The sequence below is a fragment of the Oryctolagus cuniculus genome, chromosome 1, assembly GCF_051225735.1.
Source record: "Oryctolagus cuniculus isolate XC-2025 breed Fujian yellow rabbit chromosome 1, ASM5122573v1, whole genome shotgun sequence".
In the NCBI taxonomy this organism is placed as follows: domain Eukaryota; kingdom Metazoa; phylum Chordata; class Mammalia; order Lagomorpha; family Leporidae; genus Oryctolagus; species Oryctolagus cuniculus.
In genome coordinates this window covers 62,506,291-62,531,838 of record NC_142867.1, presented here as the reverse complement: position 1 = coordinate 62,531,838, position 25,548 = coordinate 62,506,291, and the positions used below count along the sequence as shown (strand labels likewise).

Here is a 25,548-nt window from a genome sequence, read left to right as displayed (position 1 = left end):
ATGATTCACAGCTTTTATTAGTTCCAAAGGAATATCAAGGAGGACTGTACAACTAAGTTCTAATGTGTAGAAGGTTTGTCTTGTGACTAAAGAAGTTTGAACAGTGAAGGTAAACTGACAGACATCCACAGCAAGCAGCTAATGTTTATCCAACACTTAGTTCTTACAAATATACTGACTTATTATAAGAAGTAGATATTAATATTTTATATATTATGAAGTGGGAGAAGATACCCTTTGTTTATGAAAGGCATACAAAGTTACTTGAACTCCCTTGCTATGTTTTGGTTAGTTTTTAATATGTTATGGTATTATATGCTGTCTTTTCTGTTTTCTGTGTAACCTTTAATAGGAAGTCCTAAAAGAACTATTTCAAAGTTGCCTTAGCTACAAGAGAAGTGTTTTGAGCTCAGTCTTTAGCAATTGAGATGACACAAGACTGCTTGTACTAATTAAGTATGTAGCGTTTAGAAGGCTGACCCATATACTTAGCAGATATAGAAATATCATACATGAAAGGTAATGTAGCCCTAAAAGAGTTATCAGCTCAATGAAGGAACACAAGACAAGGCAACCGTGTCCCAGAATCATGCTTGTATTTTCTTTGGAGATTCATGGGAAGGAAAGCCTTCCTTTCCCTACAGTTCCCTGAATTTTTTCTGCAAGCATCCTCGAGAAAGTTCAAAATTTCTTATACCAAAACATGTTCCCATTCTTTGAAGTCCATGTAATGTGAGAGGTCTTCAAAAAAGCTCACGAGTCTAGTACCTGCTAACACTAACCGATAGAATAAATAAAGGGGAGAGTGATCCAACATGGAAAGCGAGATACTCAGCAGACTCATAGAATGGCAGATGTCCTAAATAGCACTCTGGCCTCAGAATCAGCCCTAAAGGCATTCCGATCTGGCTGAAAAGCCCATGAGAGTATTTCAGGCATGGAAAGCCAAGACACTCTGGCAAAAGATCTGTGAGTGAGATCCCAGTGGAAAGAACAGGTCTTCAAAGAAGGAGGTACCTTTCTCTGAAGGGAGGAGAGAACCTCCACTTTGACTATGACCTTGTCTAAACAAGATAAGAGTCGGAGAACTCAGAGGGCTTCCATAGCCTTGGAAACTCATGACTGGAGCATAGGGAGATTACCAATTGACACTCCTGTCTATGGCATCAGTAAAGTCAACAACAGGAGTCACTGTGCACTTACTCCTCATGTAGGATCTCTGTCCTTAATGTGCTGCGCATTGAGATTTAATGCTATAACGAGTACTCAAACAATATATTTCACTTTGTGTTTCTATGGGGGTGCAAACTGTTGCAATCTTTACTTAATGTATACTAAACTGATCTTCTGAAAAAAAAAAAAAAAAGAAATTATCAATTCCCAACTTGACTCTCACTGGGATTAAACATGACAATAGGTCTGATCTGATTTCATCATCATTTAAAAAAAATCATCTATTATTTTTCACTGTATGTTTCTATGTGGGAGCAAACTGTTGAAATCCTTACTTAATGTATACTAAGCTGATCTTCTGTATATTAAGATAATTGAAAATGAATCTTGATGTGAATGGAAGTGGAGAGGGAGTGGGAAAGGGGAGGGTTGTGGGTGGGAGGGACGGTATGGGGGGAAGCCATTGTAATCCATAAGTCGTACTTTGGAAATTTATATTCATTAAATAAAAGTTAAAAAAAAAAGCTCACGAGCATTCATGTTATGAAAAAACTACACGGGTTCAGGCTTTGATATAATAGCTATGTTAATTCAATTTTCCACAAGCATTATGAAGTACTCTCATACAGGAGTCCCTGTTCATGTTTAACATATCTTATAGCACACATTATGAAGTTATATGTAACTTAGACATTGACTTAACCCTCCAGGATTGTTAGTTCAATGCCTAGAAAGTTAATCAAAAGTACTTTGTCTTAAGTACTTTGTGTTAAGGATTACTGTTAATTTTTACAATCACAATGTAAGTCAGGAATTACTATCTAACATTAAGGTTAAGAAATGAAGTTTCCCAGAAGTGATGGGACAACTGCCCAAGACTACTCAGCTTAAGAGTAGAATCAGGGCTAAGTTTTTTTTTTAAAAACAAAAACAAAAACAAACTCTAGAGCACCTAGCTTAGAAAAGCAGCCATATGTTGAGTTTTCTGTTTTGTCATCCCACAATGTATAGGGACCAGAGGAAGATACTTGGTGTCAATGCTGCCAAGTATAAGCTCTTTGGCTCCTGGGGTATCTCATGGAACAGGCCCAAGAAGAAAGATTACCTCTGAAGTGATTCAGAAGTACATAATTATATCAGTTTGACTATTTCAAGAAACAGCTATAGAGACGTTACTATCCTCCTTCAAGCAGAAGCCTTTAGAGCTAAGGGAGAGGGCACTAGAAGAGTTAAACAAATTGTGACCTAGGTGGATTCAGCTTAGCATATGAGTGAATCTTGCCTTCACTGTCCAGAGTGTGTTCAGTTTGTATCAAGCTGGTTATAGAATATTCCAACATTTTAACACAAAAACTTGACATTTGGATGCAACCAAGATGCATTAAGTTAGCTACCGAAGCATAATAGGTAAAGGGAGCACAAAAGAAGCCATGAGGGTTGATGTCACAATCCTTAGGGGAACCTCCCAGATCTCCTATAGCAATTGGTTTTAGATGGCAGCAGCTTAGGCTATCACCACACTCCTGCTGAGGCCATATTTCTCAGAAGCTGTTCCCAACCAGTGACCCAGTATGACAAGGACATGGGTAGGCCCATCCCTGCAAGATAGAACACTTATTCAATAAATGGTGCTGGGAAAACTGGATTTCCACGTGCAGAAGCATAAGGAAGCAAGACCCCTACCTTACACAAAGATCCACTCAACATGGATTAAAGACTTAAATCTGACATGACACCATCAAATTAGAGAACATTGGAGAACCCTGCAAGATATAGGTATAGATATAGGTAAAGACTTCTTGGAAAAGACCCCAGTGGCACAGGCAGTCAAAGCCAAAATTAACATTTGGGATTGCATCAAATTGAGATGACAGAACCATGAAATTGCAATGCAGGTCTGACTTTGGGGAAGAAAGAATTTAAGAAAGCTCTAGACTTCAATGTATTTCTGAAGGTTTGTTTTGTTTTTAAAGATTTACTTACTTGAAAGTCAGTTACACAGAGGAGAGTCGGAGGTCTTCATCCACTGGTTCACACCCCAGTTGGCTACAACAGCTGGAGTTGCACCAGTCCAAAGCCAGGAGCCTCTTCCTGGTCTCCCATGCTGGTGAATGGGCCCAAAGACTTCAGCCATCTACTGCTTTCCCAAGCCATAGAGAGCTGGATTGGAAGCGGAGTGGCTGGGACTCAAACCAGCACGCACTGTTGGTGGGAATGCAAACTGGTCAAGCCACTATGGAAGTCAGTCTGGAGATTCCTCAGAAACCTGAAGATAACCCTACCGTTCGACCCAGCCATCCCACTCCTTGGAATTTACCCAAAGGAATTTAAATTGGCAAACAAAAAAGCAGTCTGCACCCTAGTGTTTATTGCAGCACAATTCACAATAGCCAAGACCTGGAACCAACCTAAATGCCCATCAGTGGTAGACTGGATAAAGAAATTATGGGATATATACTCTTTAGAATACTATACCGCAGTAAGAAACAACGAAATCCAGTCATTTGCAACAAAATGGAGGAATCTGGAACACATCATGCTGAGTGAAATAAGCCAGTCCCAAAGGGACAAATACCATATGTTCTCCCTGATCGGTGACAACTGACTGAACACCAAAAAGGAAACCTCCTGAAGTGAAATCAACACTATGAGAAACGGTGACTTGATCAGCATAGCCCTGACTGTTAATGAACTTAATACATTATCCCTCTTAGTAGTTTTTTTGTCTGTTCTACTTAATACGACTGGTTTAATTCTGTAATTAATACAGTTATTCTTAAGTGTTGAAATTTAACTGAAATGTGATCCCTGTTAAACATGAGTGGGAATAAGAGAGGGAAGAGATGTACAATTTGGGACATGCTCAAGCTGACTTGCCCCAAATGGTAGAGTTAGGAACGTGCCAGGGGATTCCAATTCAATCCCATCAAGGTGGCATGTACCAATGCCATCTCACTATTCCAAGTGATCAATTTCAGTTCACAATTGATCATAATGAAAGGATTAAGAGTCAAAAGGGAGCACATAAACAAGTCTAGTACCTGCTAATACTAACCTATAGAATAAATAAAGGGGAGAGTGATCCAACATGGAAAGCGAGATACTCAGCAGGCTCATAGAATGGCAGATATCCTAAACAGCACTCTGGCCTCAGAATCAGCCCTAAAGGCATTCGGATCTGGCTGAAAAGCCCATGAGAGTATTTCAGGCATGGAAAGCCAAGACACTCTGGCAAAAACAAACAAAAAAAACCTAAATGAAAGATCTGAGTGAGATCCCAGTGGAAAGAACAGGTCTTCAAAGAAGGAGGTACCTTTCTCTGAAGGGAGGAGAGAACCTCCACTTTGACTATAACCTTGTCTAAACAAGATAAGAGTCAGAGAACTCAAAAGGCTTCCATAGCCTTGGAAACTCATGTCTGGTGCATAGGGAGATTACTGATGCCATCGACAGGAGTGTCAATTGGTAAAGTCAACAACAGGAGTCACTGTGCACTTACTCCTCATGTAGGATTTCTGTCCTTAATGTGCTGTACATTGAGGCTTAATGCTATAACGAGTACTCAAACAGTATATTTCGCTTTGTGTTTCTATGGGGGTGCAAACTGTTGAAATCTTTACTTAATGTATACTAAACTGATCTTCTGAAAAAAAAAAAAAGAAATTATCAATTCCCAACTTGACTCTCACTGGGATTAAACATGACAATAGGTCTGATCTGATCATTTAAAAAAATCATCTATTATTTTTCACTTTATGTTTCTGTGTGGGAGCAAACTGTTGAAATCTTTACTTAATGTATGCTAAACTGATCTTCTGTATATTAGGAGAATCAAAAATGAATCCTCATGTGAATGGAAGGGGAGAGGGAGTGGGAGGGAGTGGGAAAGGGGAGGGTTGCGGGTGGGAGGGACGTTATGGGGGGAAGCCATTGTAATCCATAAGCCGTACTTTGGAAATTTATATTCATTAAATAAAAGTTTAAAAAAAAAGAATGGTTAAGAATTTATAGCATGTACTGGTGTAAACAGAACTTGTATTACATATTGAAGATTCCTGATCAAGGGGACTGGAATATAAGACTGGATGAGAAAGAACTGTGGCTAGCACTTAAATGCTATGTCCCATTTCCCTGGCAAGGACCATAGGAAATGCAAGATACTTACTCATGGTGGTTCTTAAAAACTAGTGATGGATAAAGCTCAAAGCAAGAATTCCAAGGGTATTATGGAAGAAGGTAGAGGAAATAGAAGGAAAGAGGCCGTTGCATTAGGTATTTACCATAGGGATGGAAGACCCAGAAAACATGTTCGTACGAATGTTGCGACACCATTAAGTCAATCTAGTTATTTTCTGAAGTCAGAAGAATACAGTTACTAGAAGAACTTTCAGGGTCAGTAGAACCAAGAGGCTTGACCTAAAGGGAGTTGTGATGATGGTTAATGGGATATCAAGTCTCAAGTGAGAAATCAGACAGTCAAAGCTCTGCATACTATCTCACAAAGAATGGATTAGTAGCCTGAGGATGGTCACGCTAGTCACCATCTCTTGCTCAGTTCCCAAACACATGCCAACTTTTGGATCCAGAAGTCCTCTAAGAAGTCTTTAGATCCATAAGTAGGAAGACCCTGAAAAACAAAAACAAAACCCACTAATCATATCTGTTTTTTTCCCCCAAAGTACTTATGCCCATTTACCTTGCGTAACTATGATCTGTGGAAGAGAACAAGGCACTGAGGTGAATCAAAACAGTACAAGTTTACTTCAATATCTAGAAGTTAAAAGAAGCATGGTCTGCTAAAGTAGGGACTCTACTACAGATAGACTTCTTGCAGTAGGCAGTTAGAGAGAACTTTTATATGTCCTGGTTCCAGAGTCACTCAGTGGTCATTTCTCCCATCACCTAGAATTACACTAAGTATTATGAGGTTCTTAGACATTGCCCTTCATCACCAAAATAGATAGCTTCCTGAACTCATGGTAGTTTGGAAAATTCTCATTTTGATTATGAAAGTATGAGAAGTGCTTTTTATTTGCATGAGATAGAAGAGTAGTACCCATATAATATTAGCTCCCAGGGCAACTCTTCTGTGTGCCATGAGAGTACTAACTTATGAACCAATGGTAATCAAAGTCAGTGACTCATTAATATCACATTGATTGGGTAGAATGAACAAGGAGGTATTTGTAAAATGGAGGTCTTTGTAAGACATGTACTCAAGGGGGAAGACAGATTCTAAATACTTAGGGACCTACCACTTCAGTTGTTTGTGTTTCCAAGGGTTAGAGCTTATATCTGAAAGTTACTACCAGAAGATATCCATTTTGCATCTACTACCCAAGAAAGCAAAATGCCTGGGGATATTTTGTATTAAAGAATTTTCACAAGAATGCTGCTTTGGCTCATATAACTAAACCGTAGAAGGCTTCCAGCTTTGAGTGGGCCTAGAGTAGGAAACATTTCTTGAGCAGGTTCAGGTGGAATGCAAGCATCATTGCCACTTAAGGCTTAGGATCTGGAAAATTCAGGTATTGGAGGTGCCAGTAGTGAGAAGAGACCTAGTATAGAACTCATGGCATTTGAGCTAGGCTATGTAGTCTATAGTAGAAATTAAGAAGCAGATGCTGGCATTTTAGTCGTGGGCACTATGTGACAATGCACATAGACATTTCCATTGTGATTAAGGTTCTTACTCATTGGATCATAAAACTGAACAGCTCTATGGGTGTGGGAAGCTTTTTTTAACATCCGCCTATTTGCCAATCACTGTGGACAAGGGAAACGGGAATGGGGTTGCCTCAATAAAGCTCGGCCCCTTGCCCAGGGGAAAAAAAAAACTGAACAGCTTTGGTTAGTCTATAAGAAAATAGTTAAGATTAAGCCCTATATAGCTCATGCCAAGAGCCTCGGGTGATCAAGGATGTAAAAAATAAGAGTGTTAATTATTAAATCAACAGGAATCACTGTGCACTTACTCCCCATGTTGGACCTCTGTCCTTAATGAGGTATACTATGAGAATTAATGGTAAAACCTGTCTTCAAACAGTACTTTATACTTTGTGTCTGTGTGGGTACACAGTGGAAGTTTTAGTATAGAGTTGGTTTTTTTTTCCATTTTCGATTCTCTTTATATACAGAAGATCAGTTTAGCATACATTAAGATTAACAGTTTGCTCCCACACAGAAACCTAAAGTGAAAAATACTGTTTGAGTGCTAGTTATAGCATTAAATCTCAATGTACAGCACACTAAGGACAAAGATCCTACATGAGGAGTAAGTGCACAGTGACTCCTGTTGTGGACTTAACAATTTGACACTCTTGTTTATGGCATCAGTAATCACCCCAGGCTCTTGTCATGAGCTGCCAAGGCTATGGAAGCCCCCTGAGTTCTCCGACTCTGATAATTTTTAGACAAGGCCATGGTCAAAGTGGAAGTTCTCTCCTCCCTTCAGAGAAAGGTACCTCCTTTGATGACCCGTTCTTTCCACTGGGATCTCACTCGCAGAGATCTTTCATTTAGGTTTTTTTTTCCCCCCAGAGTGTCTTGGCTTTCCATGCCCGAAATACTCTCGTGGGCTTTTCAGCCGGGTCCACATGCCTTAAGGGCTGATTCTGAGGCCAGAGTGCTATTTAGGATATCTGCCATTCTATGGGTCTGCTGTGTATCTCACTTCCCATGATGGATCATTCTCTCCCTTTTTGATTCTATCAGCTAGTATTTGCAGACACTATTCTTGTTTATGTGATCCCTTTGGTTTTAGTCCTATCATTATGATCGATTGTGAACAGAAATTGATCACTGGGACTAGTCTTCTGTATATAAGTGAATTAAAAAACGAACCTTAATGGAAAATGGAATGGGAGAGGGAGTAGGAGGTGGATAGGAGTGGGGGTTGAAGGGTGGGAATGAGGGGAGGGAGAAACACTATATTCCTAAAAGCTGTATTTATTAAGCTTGTATTAATAAAACCTTTAGAAGAGGACCTGTAATAAAAACATCACTAACTAAAAAAAAAAAAAAAAAGACTAAAACTCTGTACTCTGTAGAGCCAAGGGCATAAGTTGCATTAGCAAATAGCCCAGACTCAGGTAATCTACAATATTTGTGTCTGTACTCCTTCCTCAGTACATCAGTGGTCATATAGAATAGTCACATAACAACTGGAAGAAAAACTAAGATCTTGCAGGCCATGGCCTCAAGTGAACACCAGGCACATTATAGACACTTATGGGGTGGCCTTAAGATAGTGGAGAAGTCTTTCCATTTGGTGTATTTAGTTATCTACTTCTTGTAGGAGATAATCTGCTTTTTTCCTAGTGGCCAATGGCTGCTATCTAGTCAGGGGATAGGGCTAGAAGGTTAGTAACAAGATCTGAGAGGGAATTAAAGATGGACATAAGCGGCCCAAGTTGTAAAGATTTTTGTATCCATAGTAAGCATCTACCAGGACAGATACTAAGCCACCAAGCAGATGAAAGGATTCTGCCAATTGACAATAACTATCAGTGGAAGCCACTTTGTGACAAGTTGACTACCTTTGGCTTCTATTCTGGAAGAGAAGTGGTTTGCACTCCTCATTATATGTACACTTATTCTGGGTATGTTTTGTGCCTTGGTCTTCAGAGCCTTGGCCAGAACTACTCTGATGACTTTCTAGAATGTCCAGTCTACAGGGAACAGGAGTGGACATGCTTCACTGCAAATGATATATAGGATAGCAGTTGTGACCATGAGAGCCGTTGATAGCATCACATTATCTTGCCTACCAGAAACACCTGGTCTCATGTTGTAGCAAAACAAAATACTAATACCACATACAACTAGAGCAGTTCAGAAGCAACACTTCACTGAAACAGAACAGGATCCTCTAATGTTGCTGTGGATTCGTTCTGAGAGGGGGGACCTCGTCAAGTCCGACATGCTGTCACATTGGGCACCAGGTGTTGCTGTGGATTCATTCTGAGAGGAGTGTGTTGGGGGCAAGAGGTGGAGCCACCACACAGACCCCAGGAGTCAGGTGAAAGCAGGCCAGAGGTGAGTAACCCACAGACTCATTTATTTCAGTTGGTACAGCAGCTTATATAGCTGAGGCAGCCAATCTGGTCAAGGGGCAGTTTATGCCCTAACCAATCAGCCTGTTGCCAGGCAGGCTCTGTTGTCAGGTGGATTTTGAAGCCATTTCTGAGCGACACTCGCTTGCCAGTGGCCATCTTGGCATGGCCTTCTCATTCCACCATTCTCTAAGATATTTTGTACAGGTTCAGAGATTAATATGGTACTGGGTCTCCAGTTAAGCAAATAAGCAAGGAACCAATCAGGGAGAAACAGTATCTCCCATATAGTCATTCCTAGTGGTCTGTTGAGACTTCTTTGTTCCTGCAACTATTGGCTCTGAAGTGTTGGGTCCTGGTTTCCGGAGGAGGCTCAGTCTGGCCAGATACAACAGGGGTCCCAATGAGTAATGGAGTAATGAGTTAAAGTTATGATACTTTAGGCTACTGTGCCCAGAGACCAACAAGTGAGGAGTTGCCATAATGGCAGGAGTAGTTTTCCCTAACTATCAGAAAGGGATACGGTTGCCTTTATAGGATAGATGCAGAGAAAGATATTACATGGCTTCTGTAGCACATTTGCATAACACTTAGATGCTTTTTGGTCCTCCTTTGCCCCATTGTGACTATGGGCATACCTATGCAGATTCCCCCAAAGTCAGTGTTTATTAGAGGTTCATTCTTCTCGGGAATTAAGGTGTTGGTCACTCCACAAGGTAAGCCACTGTAATTCACAATGGTAATAGTCAAGACAGAAAGACATTGAGTAGTGGAGGGAGAGGATAAGCATTTTATCCAAGATGTTTTCAGAGACAAAGGCTTTGTAATTCATATCCCACCAATCCTCTAAGTTTCCCCTTAGAAAGGGAGGATCGTGGGAGCTAAAAGAGGGAAAGCTCCAAGTCTGGAGATATGTGATATCCAAAAATGGGTTATAATGCCCAAGAAACATGCCTTCTATTTCCAATTACAGGGAACATACGACCAGCAGCCTTAAGAGATGGTGTTGCCTAGGCTCCGCTTCCCTTAGCATTGCAATCATTCATTAATATAATGCTTCCATTGCAATTAAAGTCTAATAATAAAGGTACTATACCCATGGGTTAACTGTGGCTCAAGGACTGTTTACCTTGTCAAAAACTTCAGGGGCTGGTGCCATGGCATAGCGGGTAAAGCTGCCGTCTAATGCGCCGGCATCCCATATGGGTGCTGGTTTGAGTCCCAGCCACTCCGCTTCCAATCCAGCTCTATGGCTTGGGAAAGCAGTAGATGGCTGAAGTCTTTGGGCCCATTCACCAGCATGGGAGACCAGGAAGAAGCTCCTGGCTTTGGACTGGTGCAACTCCAGCTGTTGTAGCCAACTGGGGAGTAAACCAGTGGATGAAGACCTCCGACTCTCCTCTGTGTAACTGACTTTCAAGTAAGTAAATCTTTAAAAACAAAACAAACCTTCAGAAATACATTGAAGTCTAGAGCTTTCTTAAATTCTTTCTTCCCCAAAGTCAGACCTGCATTGCAATTTCATGGTTCTGTCATCCTCCTCAGAGTTCCCCTCTAATGTTTCATCATGGTCATTTCATTCCAAACCCTCATGCATGTCCAGTTCCATCTTAATATCTGCTCCTGGAAAGGCCCATCTTGGCAATTATAGGAAGTTCCATAGAAAAGTTGAGCTGTATGTTCAAAACCTACTGTGAGAAGAGCGAACACCTGCTTTATGAGATTATCTCAAATCTTTTTGAAAAGCAATGAGAACCACATAACTCATATCTCAACATGCACTCAGCAAGCCTTTTCCCACTCTAGATGGCAGTTTGAGTGCAGATAAATTTGAGGGACCTAGGATCAAAGTCCCCTGTAGCAATCCAAGTTCAAAGCGCAACCTAAGGGTAGAGCTGGTTCCTTGGAGTTCATATATACTCACTGCAATGCTTTAGAAGGAAGATATATATAGACTAGGAACAACTTTGGACCAGCAGACAGAGATCTGGGTTGCAACAGCAGCTTTCTTCTATAAAAGCTTGTTTGTTTTCAAAATTCTGGCTGTGGATACAGAATTACCCCCTCACCTGTTTCAAGATTTTTATTCTACCCTGTTCCTTTCCATACCAGTTGGGAGAAGAAGGTATGTGGTATGTATGATCAACCTCTTGGCCTTCGGAGGTACAAAGCTTATAGGAAGTTCTAGATTCTTAGGGAAAGCAAACACATCCTGTAAGTCAGGAATTCTAGTCCTTCAACCACTCAGCTTTTTTTTTTTTATTGTGGGGACCAGTCTCAGTCCTCAGGATCTCATTTCTCCATGGAGGTCCAATTCTGTCTCCTGAAGCTACCCTACCATCAGCTTTTGAATCTACTCTTGGCAAATATCTTAGATTTCCTGAAGTGAAGTTTGCAGCCCAAAACTAAGCCTTCAGTTTAGGACACTTGTAGCCGATGGTCTCTTCCCAACCTTGGTGACAAAGCTTTGATTTTAGTTTCAGTTTTTAAACAGATTCAATGTAGGTCATAGATGCAAGTCTAAGTTTTTTTTTTTTTAAATAGTTGAGATAACATTTTAGATTTATATTGTAGTCAAGGGCTTAGTGTTCCTATAAGGGGTTTTGAGCTTATTTCGTATATACTGTAAAACTGAAGGAAACCAGGATATGTTGCCCCCTAAATCTTAAACTTTGAGCTAGACAAGTGGAGGGTTTTCTTTGTTGTCCTTACTTGCTAGTTCGAGTTAGGAATTAAGTGGTCTCCAGTGTAGGGTAATTTATCAGCCCACAGAAGGCACCAGGGGAGTTTAAAAATTACTCTATTAGTTTCTTCCCATATTTACCTTCCAAGTCCCCCAGCCTTGGGAGTCTGTAGCAAGTTTGTCTTATTTCTGAGAATGTTTTTTGAAGATACTAGAACACCAAGTCCCGAGTTACCTTTCATTGAAGTTTCTAATGTTACGTGAAGTGTTCTTTTCTCATGTTAATCTGCCTTTGTTCTAAGGGTCTAGTATAGTTACAAACTTGAGCGTCAAAAATTACTTCAATGCTTCCTATTCAAACAATATCCCTGGAGTGTAGTGAATGATATATTAAGATTTTAGGCCATTACAGGTATATTTTTCGTGTTCTTTAGTACTGAGTTTATTGCATAGACAATTCAAGTATGGAGAAATCTCAGGAGGGCCCATTAGAAACAGGGGAAAGCAAGTGGGCTTAAAGATGCTACCAAACACTTCAATGGGTGTGAGGGTCACATTGAGTCTGAACTAAAGTTGTTGAGCATAGCTAATAGCTCTTTCCCCCAAAAGTCCATTCCAGGAGATACCATATTACAGGAAAACAAAGAAAAGTTTGGGAAGACACTGGAGCATGTTGGGCTAGAGAATGACTTTTAAGTTTATGTGGCATAGCTTTGGCTTGAGACAGAAGACAAACACAGCATGGGGAGATAATGCAAAAGGAACTAAGAATTTGGGTTTTGTTTCTCCATTTCATTGGAATAGACAGTGCCTACTTAACGTTGTACAGACTCAGAACTCTGATTCACTAGCCTCCCATATGGGTGCTGGTTCTAGTCCCATCTACTCCTCTCTGATCCTGCTCTGCTATAGCTTGGGAAAGCAGAAGATGGGCCAAGTCTTTGGGCCCCTGCATGTGTGGGAGAACAAGAATCTCCTGGCTTTAGATAGGCTCAGCTCCGGCTGTTAAGCCCACTTGGGGAATGAACCAATAAGTGGAAGACCTGTGTCTCTACATCTAACTCTTTAAAGTAAGTCTTAAAGTTTCTCCATGCCTCTCTTCATAGTCTCAAGACTACTTAGTTATCCAATGAGATTTCTTCCCCCAAATCTATTTCTCCTAAGAGGCTATAAGATTTGTTTTGTGGGTAGAGGAAATACCATTGTTTGGTGCTATGGGCTCATCATTCTAGCATTCATTTAACTCTCATTGGCGCTGAAGAGACTGAAGTGCACATGAATCATTGACAGTAGATAATGTAACTATGGCAGTGAAGTCCCATGATAAACTTTTTATAAGAGACCTTACAGAGTTGAGGCCATCAAAAGGAATATTGGAACAGAGCAATAGTGACTAGCATTGGTCATGAGTTTGGATTTGTATGCTCAGAAGACACAATAGGCTTTAACCTAGTATTAAGTTTACTTAGCTTTATAGAAGCATTTAGGACAGGATATTTAGCAGTCTATGATCTTGTCATTGGGAAGACCCACAGCTATGAAGGCCTTAGGACACTTTGCTCCTGCAGGTATCTGAATGGTTGTGAAGGATGAGGCTAAGATGTACACATTGCAGTGATCTTTGCATCCATTTCCTGTCATCTTAAGTTTAGATCTAAGAACTTTGTCACAGAATCCTGAGTCCAGGTACATTCTCACATATCCGCAATTTCACAGTAAATCAGTTTTGTATAACATTTATCCCACATTTATCTTAACTCTTAAGTAATGGAAACAGGTCTTTTTCAATAAGTATTTGGCAAGCATCCACATGTAGACAGTTGGATCTCTACCTTACTCTAAAAAAAAAAAAAAAGGCAACTCCACATGTATTAAGGACTTAGACTGTGATAATTTTACAGTTTGATGTAAAATGTGATTGAGCCCCTGGAGGTAGGTTTAAAAACAAGGATATATATTCTAGTTTGGAACAAAGCTTATGTTTCAAGGGACAGTTGGTATTATCTGATATTATGAAAGGCTGTAATCCAATCTCCAATAATGACCCATTTTATTTATTCATCTGACTGGGAGGAATGAGAGATAGTGTTATAATAATTGGATCACTTAATGATCCCTTTTATAATTAAGCAAGCATCTCTTGCCAAGACCTATGAATATTGTTTGTGTAATATCCCAAGGAAAGCAAAGTGTATTAGGTTTGAGTCTAATTGCTCTTTGATTTCTAGTCCCTAGTGTATTTAGGAAGCTAGAATAAAAAGATAGGCTCATGTTTCATTAGAGCATATAGAATCTCAATTTTACTGGTTTGAAGTAGTTTTCAATTCTTAAAAACCTTGCCATAAGCCTAGTTTTTCCCAGTGTAGGCTTTAGAAAAAGCTATATGCAAATCTGGAGTGCAACATTCTTCTCCCAAGGTATATATTGCTGGTTAGCTTAAGGTTATCTAGAACTTGTGGAAGTGTGAACAAAGTGGTCTCCAATGAGGACATAACACTCATTATCTGTGCTTTTAAGCAACAGTGTATTCACACACGATAGTTCCTGGTCTTGTACATTGGATTCTTTATGGTAGACCATAGCCTATAGCTAGGTTGTCAATAAACCTTCACATCAGTGTTCAGAATTAGGAATAGAAAGAATCTAAGATTCAGTGAGATTTTATAGTTCATACACTAGTGCTATCTGAGCTAAATAAATCAGCCAATAGATATTCCAGATAGGGGCAAAATTTAAACTTATCAGGAAACATGTTAACGTGGAAGACAATGATGACGCTCTGTAACTTTCAGCACACATGATACTAGAAAATGCATGGTGGCCGGCCCGTGGCTCACTAGGCTAATCCCTCCACCTGTGGTGCTGGCACACTGGGTTCTCGTACTGGTTGGGGCTCTGGATTCTGTCCCGGTTGCTCCTCTTCCAGTCCAGCTCTCTGCCATGGCCCAGGAAGGCAGTGGAGGATGGCCCAGGTCCTTGGGCCCTACACCCACATGGGAGACCAGGAGGAAGCACCTGCCTCCTGGCTTTGGCTCGACGCAGCACGCCGGCTGCAACGCACTGGCTATAGCGGCCACTTGGGGTGAACCGACGGAAGGAAGATCTTTCTCTCACTAACTCTGCCTGTCAAAAAAAAAAAGGCATGGTGCGATTCTTGACTTCCAGCATTTAAGAGGTAAAGCAGGTTTATATTCTTTATATTCTATCTTGTTATCAGCGAGACTATTCAGCCTGTTTGCCAAGTTATATCTTAAACACCAGAGAAATGGTACTTTCCATTTTCTTAACAGAGCTTTCGTTTCTAGGAAGTTAGAAATCTGCAATATTCTTTTCAAGAGATGTGATTCCTATGACTTAATTGTTTGACAGCCAGTAAGGCTTTCCTACTCAAGAAACAGTTTTGAAGAATGAAGTTGTGTATTAAAACCAAATGAATAATGCACTGGCCAGATATTCTCATTTCAAGCTGCAACTGCAGTTTATCTGTAGGAAATATCACTTTCCAACTGATAGGAAAATTGCTCCATTAAAGGAGCATTATGACTTGGTTTGCTAGTCTTAATGTCCACCCTACTTGGCTCTGAAGATTCTTCAATAGGACTCCACATAGGGTTTGCACACTGGAGCTTCGATAAGTATTGTCCATAGCATCAGGGCAGTATTTCAAGATACAGAGAACACCAAATTTGAAATGAAAGACACTAGTAACACCATCTGGTAATACTGGGGTATGACACTAATTCCTTCTTGTTAACCTTTATTCCAGGCTCCCTCACCTGACTAGAAAAGGAGAGTCTAGTCTCACTTTCTAGGTCAATCCATCGTACTGGGTCATCTCTATCCCAATCCCAGTGGCTTGTGCATCTTTGTAAGTCATTTGGTCCTTGAAGCCTTTATTTTTATCTTGATTTATCCAGGTCTGTCCTTTAGTAGCTTTTCCAAAGTTAATCTCCTGTATCTTGACTGGACCATGGTGTGCACAGACATTTGATCAAACATTGGAGTGTTGAGTTTCTAGATGAGTAGTGTTTGAATTTATAGACTGAATCAAGCAGATTTCCTCTAGTACTATGAAGGACCTCACCTATTAGTTGAAAGCCCAAGAACAAAATATCTAGGAGGGAACACCATGCAACTGAATGCCTTGAGCCAGGACACCAGTCTTTTCCTGTACTGAGACATGAAGATTCAGTGTTTTAGTTCCTGGGTCTTGAGTCTGATAGCTTTTGGAATGGAACTCCATTGGTTTTTGTGATCCTCAGTGCTTCAGGTTTGGACTGGAACTATGTCATCAGCTTTCCCAGGTTGCTACTGCAGGGTCTTAGTTTCCTCAGCTACAAACAAGGGAGTTATTTCCTCATAGTAAGCCTACTCTCCCTTGTCCTCTCCCTCCCGATAATATTTGGAGAACTTTGTTAATATGCATTGTATTAGCTTCTTCCATCTGCCCTTTCTACTCCCCATGTCACTTGCCTTGACTTCAACCCATAAAGTTCCCATGTTCCAACCCAGAACCCCCTTTGCATTTTTGTAGTTTTAGAGCTTTGATTCCACTTTTATCCTTCCTTAAATGAGGAATTCTTATTTGATGGGTAGAGGAAACACATTTTTCCACTCAAGAGTCCTTCAGCTATTTGATTTTTAAAAAGGATTTAATAAGTTTAAAGATTCACTTCATTTGAGACATTGTGGGCAATACTGTACCTGATGGGGAGTCTGCCTGCACTGGCCATACAGGAGGTGGAGAAATGGCACACCATGCCTCCCGAGAAGAACCCCAAAACCTGACTGCTTGCAGGTAGTGGGAGCCCCAGGTACTTTTCCCCACCCCTTATCCCTGTTAAAGGGCTCTGTAATTGCCAGCCAGGTAGACTGCTCCTTGGGTGTGGGCCAGGTCTGTTGGGACCACCTAGAAAGGTATCCTAACTACATGATCTTCAAGCGGATTGGAGAAGCATAGCAGTGCCAATATCGGTTCTATCCTATAGAATTAGTGTTGCCGTGAATTAGTTACGCTCCTTCTGTCTGCCTTTAAAAAGTGTGCATGGTCATTAGTATAGTGGCTATGTTCACTAAAACTTGTCTCCAGCTCTTCTTGAAGAGCACCATCACCCACCATCCCAGCAGTGCACGGGCCTTGTGGGTCAAGCCCGTAACATGTGACAGACATCTTCCATCCACTGACACAGACAAAACACCTGCAACAACCCACACTAGGCCAAATCAAAGCCAGGAATCTGAATCTCAGTTTAGGTCTCCCGTGTGGGTGGCAGGAACCCAAGCACTTTAACCATCATCTACCTTCCAGGTTGTACATTAGAAGAGATCTGGAATTGTAAGCAGAACATGAACTTGGATTCAGGTACTCTGACATAGAACGTGGGAATCCCAAGCAGCATCTTGTGAGACGGCACTACTCATACAACTTTCTTGAGTAGGTAGTTGCCACATTTATGCTTTCACATGCTTCTGTGATCCGAGTGTGTCCACATAGTTCATATGTTGAGGCTTAGTGTCCGATTTAAGAAAATTTTATTGGAAAGAGAAATGGGGTGGGGTGGGGGTGGGGGAGTCTTCCAGTCACTGGTTTATTCCTCAGATGGCCGCAATGGCCGAGACTGTGCTGACCCGAAGCCAGGAGCTTCTTCCGGGTCTCCTACCTGGGTGCAGGGGCCCAAGAACTTGGGCCATCCTCCACTGCTTTCCTAGGCCATAGAAGAGAAGTAGACCAGAAGTGGAGCAGCCAGGACTTGAACCGGCACTATGGGATGTCAGCACTAAAGGGTGGCAGCTTTACCTGCTAGGCCACAGCACTGAAGGTGTTGGGACATGAATGGCTGAGCCAAACAAGAATAGTGGCCTTAAACATATCCCAGAAAGATGCCCGGTCTCCATGTGATGACCCTATCTATGGAGTGTATGGGCCTGCCACACCAGTCGAATGGAACCTGAAGGAGAGAGTGGGAATGAAAAGAGGGACAGGGTGCAGAGAATGGAGCCAAGACAACAAGGCTGATCAAGGCTCATTTATTCCAGCATCTTAGCTATGTTTTATACACAACCAGCTGCAGCTCAAGGCAACACGGAAGTTAACATATGCAAGCAATTTATCAGGCTTTCTGCAACACAGTCACAAACAGTTAATTTTAGCAGAGTGTATCCTCCTTCAACTTGGGAGTACGTGACTTTCTCATCCCAGGAATTCCACAAGCCAAGATTGACCTTGACTTGTCTATGACTTGTTTATGGGCTGCCTACAATGGAGCAAGATGCTACTGCTTCTGAGCCAGGAGTCAAGCCTTCACCAGATACTACGTCTCCTTTGATCTTTGACTTTTCCATGTCAACTGTGAGGCATACTTGTAGTTTATAAGCTACCCAGTTTACACCATGACATCAGTAGCCCAAAGTAGATACATGCCCACTATGTGTATATTATGAAATACTGGGTTTGTCCTATGAATTCACATATCAATAAGATGAAGTCTTCAACAGTTATTTCTGCCAAGGAGCTAACAAAGGCTTCAATAGCAAGTGTCCCTGAAGTAACTTGGCCTAAGCTAAATGAGACCTAGCCAAACAGCATCTCCAACACAGGTATCCACATGATAGTTTTATTAGGCAATCAGACAGCTCTCATAGTCAGCAGGTACTGTGAACTCCAATGTGATCAGATAGAATTCACAGAAAAAACAGAAGTGAGGCATGGAAAAACACAACTGACTGTAGCTGTCACCTGTTTACATCTTAATGGTTTACAGTTGGATCAATAGCTATAAGGGTTTTCTGTAGACAAAGCTCTATCACTGTGATTAAGTTGGTGTGGTCTGTTGGGCCCAGTGCAGGACTCAAGTTTTATGTAACAGAAGAGGATTAGTGTTTTCACAGCATCTTTAAGCAGAAGTGTAAGACGGGATGAAGTTGGAACTGAATGGTAAGAACTGGAGACAAATAGCCAAGCTACTGGCAGAGGCAAGAGATGGTCTTCTGGGACATAGCAAGATTAAAACTGGGACATGCCTTAAAAATACACATGTAACTAATTCCAGGTTAAAGAAACTAGTCCAACATTTGAGTTAAATAAGATATCCTAGGACTGTCCCTTGATTTTCCAGACATTATTACTTTGCTTATGCTTGTTAGGATTATAGCAACTGCAGTTACCTTTACCTTCAAAAGATAAGACCAATTCTAGAAAAAGATCTAGAATCTAAAACCCTTCTTTTGGCCCTAAACAATGGGTTTGTTAGAGTTCCACCTGGGGAACAGAAGTTTAGAGACTTTGATAGAGACTTTCAGAAGTTGACAATTTTTGCATATGTAGCTTGATTTGTAATTTTTGTAAGAAGAATTTCAATGTAATTTTGTGTAAGAAATCACAGGATTAGTGTACCATTAGTCAACAAGTGACAAGTAGGAAGACTACAGTTCTAGAGTCTAACTAGCGCTAGAAACAAATCATGAGATGAACACTTATTCCTATACTTTTGTATTCTATATTTACTACTACATACCAGGACACATGTCTTTTCTCTCCGGTCTTTGGAATCAAGTTCCAATTTCAATAACCAAAAAGCAAAGTTTCAAAGGCATTCATCTAAATCCAAAAATTGCCTTTGTGGGCAAAGATAAGGATAAGGCAAGGTTTCACAGCATTAGACAGCTATGACGGTGTAGGAGACTTACAGATGCTTCTAGTTAACAGTCAATCTAAACAGCAGCTCCTCCTCCAAAATAGTCTGATGTAGGCCAGGCTGAATCCAGAAACCAGAAACTATCCCATTCTGATGGGTGGCAGGGGCCCAAGTACTTGGGCCATCATCCAGTGCCTTTCCAGGCACATTAACAAAGTTGTATCAGAAGTGGATTAGCCAGGACTAGGACCAGTACTGATATGGAATGCTGGTGTCCCAAGTACTGACTTAACCTTGCTACATTACAGCACTGGCGCAAACAGTGATTTTGAAACTCATTCGTTGGAGGCCACTGTAGAAAGTATGTTAGGAAGTTTTGTCTGACCAATACACAACATCAGGAAAAATGTCTGACCTCTGCATTACACTCACACCTTTTCTCCTCCCTGCAATCAAACTTCTATGGATGTTGATGCCATCACCTGCAGCCAATAAAAAGCCTGCTTAAAAAAGGCATGTAAGAATCTAGATAGTAGCTTAAATATGTTCCTTTCCATTCTAGCTCAATGAAGTCAGAAGTCAAGCATTTCTGAAAGCTGATTAGAATGACCAGTGTTAGGAAAATGACGCAGTTTTATCTATGGCGCGACTTACACCCTGATTTACATCCTATGCCCTGGCTCCCGCTGCCATTGCTGAAAGCCAGGTAGCCACATGGCCCAACTACCAGTGTCAAGCTCCACCCCCATCCTAATGGGATTCACGGCTCCTGCTTTCCTGCCCGCCCTCCGGCAAAGTTTTAAAAGGGCCTGTTCCTGAACATGTGGCACTCTTGGCTTCTCTCCCCTCCTACCTCTCTACAACCCCTTCCCCTCCGGTCTGCTGGGTTTTCCAATAAACCCTTTCCCTTACTCTGGCCTACCAGGAATACATAACAACCGGGTTCAAAGTTATGTGCATAACAGTCATTAGGGAAGACTCCGGAAATGTGGGTGTTTCACCATGGAAAGGCCGTCTGTGTAATATTTACATGCTGTTGAGTCGTCCTTGCTTCTCTGTTCTAGAAGGGATTGCTTCCCATCTAGTATCATCCAAAAGATGGAGTGACTAGGCTTATTTTCCCCAGTTCTGTAACATTTTTAGGTTTGATAAACTTCATGCATTCCATAGGTACAGTTCCAAGACAACCCTACTTCCCCCTCCCCAGTTTTTGCAAAGAGGTATCTCTAATTCACCACTAACCATAGTATTCAACAAGTAGAAAGACAGTTCCACAGAAGTATGAAACAAGGGCTAAAAGTGATGATCATAAGGTATCTTTTATTCCTACACTTTTTGTATTCTATATTAACTGCCACATATCAGAAGACATGTTTTGAGACTAGCTTATTTCACTAAGCCTGATGGTTCCCAGTTGCATCCATTTTGTTGGAAGAGACAGACTTCATTCTTTATGGCTGAGTGGTAAACTTCAGCTTCTCCAAGTAACAGGCAAGACTTTAGAGCAACCACACTTTCCCAGGCTGTAATTGGTTTTAGGGGGCAGAATTTCAGATAAGGGGCCAGGGTATTTCCATCCCGGAATTTTAGACTAGTCATGGAGTCATTTCTTCTATCCTAAGTAGAATCAGGTGGCTTAGAGACATGTAATCAGAACCATATATCTTCTCTTCCCCCACAAGGGGTTTAGATGTTTGAGGATTGTCTTTTACTCATAAAAACCTGCCTACCAGCTGACTTCTGGAATAGCTGCAAGGATTTCCTCATTTAAGGACACTGAGCCAAATAGTCAATTAAACTTGTTTTTACTTTTCAATGACTTCACGTGTGCAAAAGGTAAACCCTGTCTGTAAGACTTACAGTTTCCATTGAAACTTGGAGGGGAGGTAGGGACTGGGGAAGAGAACTGGCTCATTTTAAGATTCTGAGAAAGTAAGAGGAAAAAATGACGTGTCCATTCTTGTTCTGATGAACACACTTGTAAAGCCAAGACCAGGAGATGCTTGCTGGTCCTCAGAATGTCATGTTTGTTACTTAGAATTTAAGTTTGAGTTTGAGTTCAGTTTGGTAGAGATTTTAAAGAGGTAGTGGGGGATGAGTGAAGGCAGTTTATGTCTAGCAGCACCCAGGGAAGTAGGTAACATTTGTCATTTGGCTCTCAGTTAACATTTGTTCATTTGGCTCCCCTAGGCTGTGTGAGATTTTTGTGATCTGCTTAGACTGCATTATACACCCCTAGCATTACTTCTGAATTACAACTGAATCACATTTATATGGCCATTAGGGATGATTTCCTAGCACCTCCAACTATAGCCAAAAAGATGGGATTCTTGATGCCCACATGAGGCATGCAAACCCTCAAACTCCAGCACAGGGTTAATATCCTCAGTAACAATGCATCAAGTGAGGTAGTTGAAGACGAAGTTACCTTATCTCATATCCCTACCCTAGGGGAGATGGTCAAGTCTGCTCAGCTTTTATAAAGCTGAGCACTACAGGTGCAAGCTTAGTGGAATGCAGCTAAGGAACCAGTTACACTAGAACCTTATAAACGATCCCAGGGTGATCCGAGGAGTCTTCAGGAAATGTCACTTGGGAACATGCAAGTGTAGGGAGCTCTCTGGGATAAATAGTCCCCAAAATAAGACTAAGGCAACACCATGGACAAGATAGGGAGAAGAACTCTTCTGGTATTTAATGTTATGTCTAGATATCACCTGCTGATAGTGTTAGGTTGAGCAGCACCGTCTACTCCCTGAGCACTTCTGCATTTTGAGGGGCATCCTTGTGACTACAGGTACCTGTGGCACTCGACTGTGTGGGGGCACTTTCCTCTGCATCTGGAAGTTCTTTCTGAGCTTATTATCTTCCCTGCTACAGAAGCTTTCCCGATTCTTTAAAGCTTTTGACTGCCTTCATAACCCAAGATGTGGCAGCTGCCACTTGTACTCATTGGCATTATGAGCAGGTGATCTGGTGCATGAAATACTCATCTAAAGGCTCCGAAGAAGTTGGTAGGAAGCATAGTATCCTAACACACTTTTATCAAGACATTACACTCTGAATCAGAAAAGCCTATCCTACACTGAGGCAAGATAGCCTCACCTGTGTACCTCTTTTGGAGGGCTTATCTAATGTCGCTAGGTCAATGAGTGATGAAAGGTACTTGTGAGCTTTTTAATACAGCCTAGTCGTAGGACAGAACTACTCATCTACCTCAAGAAAAAAAAAAAACCCTTTGAGATAAGCAGGTGTGAGTACTACAGGAAGGTTATTTAAGTTTTACCTGTTAAGTGTTCTATGCTTTCTTCTTCTGTCAGGTTTTCTCTAATCCCTGGAGACAGGGCGACTTGAGACTAGGGAAAGGAGAAAGTCTAAGATCCAGGTCACAAATCCCCTTTACAGGTCCAGTTCCACCCCCAACCCACGTACTTTTCAGGGATCTTGTTGCTTAAAGTCGATATCATTAAGTGGAGACCTCTCCACTGTAGGCTGAGTAACGTCAGTGCAAAACACTACCATAAAATGTGTTCTGAAAGGTTCTTGAAAGTGAAGAATTATGGGAAGAGCTTGAGAGTCTATGGGGACCACGTGAAAGCTGTTAGGGGTGTTAGAGATAGGATTTTGATGAACAGATCTAGGCTAGATTCTTTGGGCTGCAAGAGATCCTAACAAGTCAACTGAAGTCAAAAGGTCAGCCAAGAACTTCAACAGCCTGCAGCTAATGAAGTATATAGTGAAGAGCCATAGCTGCTTCTCTTGTGAAGACGGTAAATGCCGAGTTGCGAGCTTGCAGAGCCAAGAAAGAGGAAAGAGATGAACAGTGGACAAGAAGGCACAGGGACAAGTTGTTTCATTCTCCTTAAATTCCAGGACAACTGGAGTCAGCTTAAGTGAATGCCTGAGGATCTCCCAGATTCCAAGTCACCAGAAGGAAGTTAATGAATAGCAGGATCAAGGAAGTTAAACTAATGGCCTTTACATCCTGGAAAAAGCAATTGGAGGGTTTGAGACAGAATGCAACTGTGAGACCAGTGAATGTGGTCAGGTGGGTTATAAGTGGCTTCCCTCATGTGGGATATCTTCAGCTGGATCAGAAAGCAGCTCACAATCCTCCCTTATCAAGGACACCAGGGCTAGGTGTTGAGGTTATATTGAAGTTAGAGGCTAGCTTCAAAAGGCGACCTTTACGATCTTGTTACAAGGGACTACAGAAAAGGCTCACAGCGCTGCCCTTTCCTCCATGAAAAGGGGCATTCCATGCTGGGGGTGGCCTCCGGGAGAGCCCCCCTCTTCCCACTCTAGAATAGACATTTTAAGTAGAATCTGGTGGGGAGGGCAAACGTAAGCCTAGCACAGCTGTGGCTGTGTCTGAACACTGGGCTACACGCTTGGCTGTTTTGCCCACCAAATGTGCTCCTTCACTCCTCCACTGTTTAGCACTGTGCATTCTGGCCAGGCAGTGTGGATGACGGGCTAGCTGCCGTTAGTCATGCCTGTAAGTAGGGTAAACCCATGTCTATCAGACTTTCAGGTGGTTTCTCTGGGTTTGCTGAATGTTATATGTGAACCCTGCTGGATCTTGGGCTCCCGTAGTATGACAGGGGCGCAAAACTCAAGAACTAGAGCACCCTCCCTAACGAGAACAGGGTTAATGCACCCACCCTAGCCCCCAGTGAGGTTTAGGAGCTACTCCCAGTCCCCAGTTTTCCAACAGCCCCACACAGCCAAGGAAAAGAAGCAGTATAGGAGGAATGACCTTCACCTAACTAGCAAGGAGGTTCCAGTATTTAACCAGCCCGAAGTATTTTAGTTCACTACCAAGTTTGTTTTTCATAGCAAGAAGAAAGTTGAGTTTGTTACCCATAACTTGACGTTTTGGGCATGAGTTATAAATGGAGTGAAAGGAAACAGAACTAAACCTGGTTGTCTAGTTTTGCAGCCTTTCCCACAACCAAGCAACAGGGAATTCCTTGCTTCTTATAGAAGGCAGAGACAGAAAAGCAGAGAAACAGGCCCTTACAGAAAAGACAACACTTAAGTAGCAGCCCTTTGTCCCTAACCAGACTTCACCACCCCAACCAGTACTTCAGCCAGCAGCTCAAAGCTTTCAGGCTACTGAAGTCTGGCTTAAGTAGATGGAAAGGGGCCACGTGCCATCAAAGTCCAGGCCCTGAGTGGCTGGAGCCACTGAGCCCGGTGAATCTGTTAAACCAGAAGAAAGTAGCAGCTGAGGGCTGTGCTGAGTTTTCATATTGGGAGACCCTGAGTGTTCCCACCTGTGCTGGTAGTGCAATTATTCACCCTCCAATTTATAAATAAGATTGCCAAGGAAAAAAATTACAACTGCTAGCAATGGTCTTGGGTTTTAAATTTAATAAAATGAACTCTGTAAATTGCAAAATTTAGCTTGCTACAGATGAAAAATAATGATTTCCTTCCTTAAATGGTATAAAGAAGATGTAAGTCATATTACTTTTTGTTGAAGAGAATCACTGATAACTCCCTCCTCCTTTGGGGGTCTCTCTCTGTCTCTCTCTGTCTCTCTCTGTCTCTCTCTCTCTCTCTCTCTCTACCTCTCCATGTTGGGGCAAAACAAGACAGTACAAGTAGTGGCCATTCAGTTGCCTCCTGGTCTCAAATATTTCTGTAGTTGGTTGTGTGGGCTATGAAGACTCACTTCTCATGTCTTAGGATTTTTCTTATCAATCTGTCCTCACCCTCAGCTCTGAGTTTAGGAAAATGAACTATTATTTCCCCCTGATAAAATCTCCTTGGGAGAAGCATGCTTTTGTTGCTATGAGAACATTCATGTTTATTCATGTTTCTTTCCAGCAGCTGCACTAGCAGCATCAGCTGAGACCTATTAGACATGCAAATTCTTATGCTCCACGAATACCTTCCCAATCACAAACTTCTGGACAGGACTCAGTAGTCTGTGTTTTACCAGCCATCCAGATGATTCTAATATATGCTAAGCTGGTGAACTGCTACTCTTAAACCA

At 41.6% G+C, this 25,548-nt stretch overlaps 1 long non-coding RNA gene across 1 annotated transcript; it reads right to left on the bottom strand.

Annotated features, from left to right (window-relative positions):
- Nucleotides 1-3,170: 3,170 nt before the first annotated feature.
- Nucleotides 3,171-24,766, bottom strand: LOC149128428 (uncharacterized). Its single transcript, XR_016231842.1, has 3 exons — nucleotides 22,977-24,766; nucleotides 22,831-22,900; nucleotides 3,171-3,375 (listed from the first exon to the last, which is right to left on the bottom strand). It is a non-coding gene; the product is annotated as an uncharacterized LOC149128428 (long non-coding RNA).
- Between the last annotated feature and the right edge of the window lie 782 nt (nucleotides 24,767-25,548).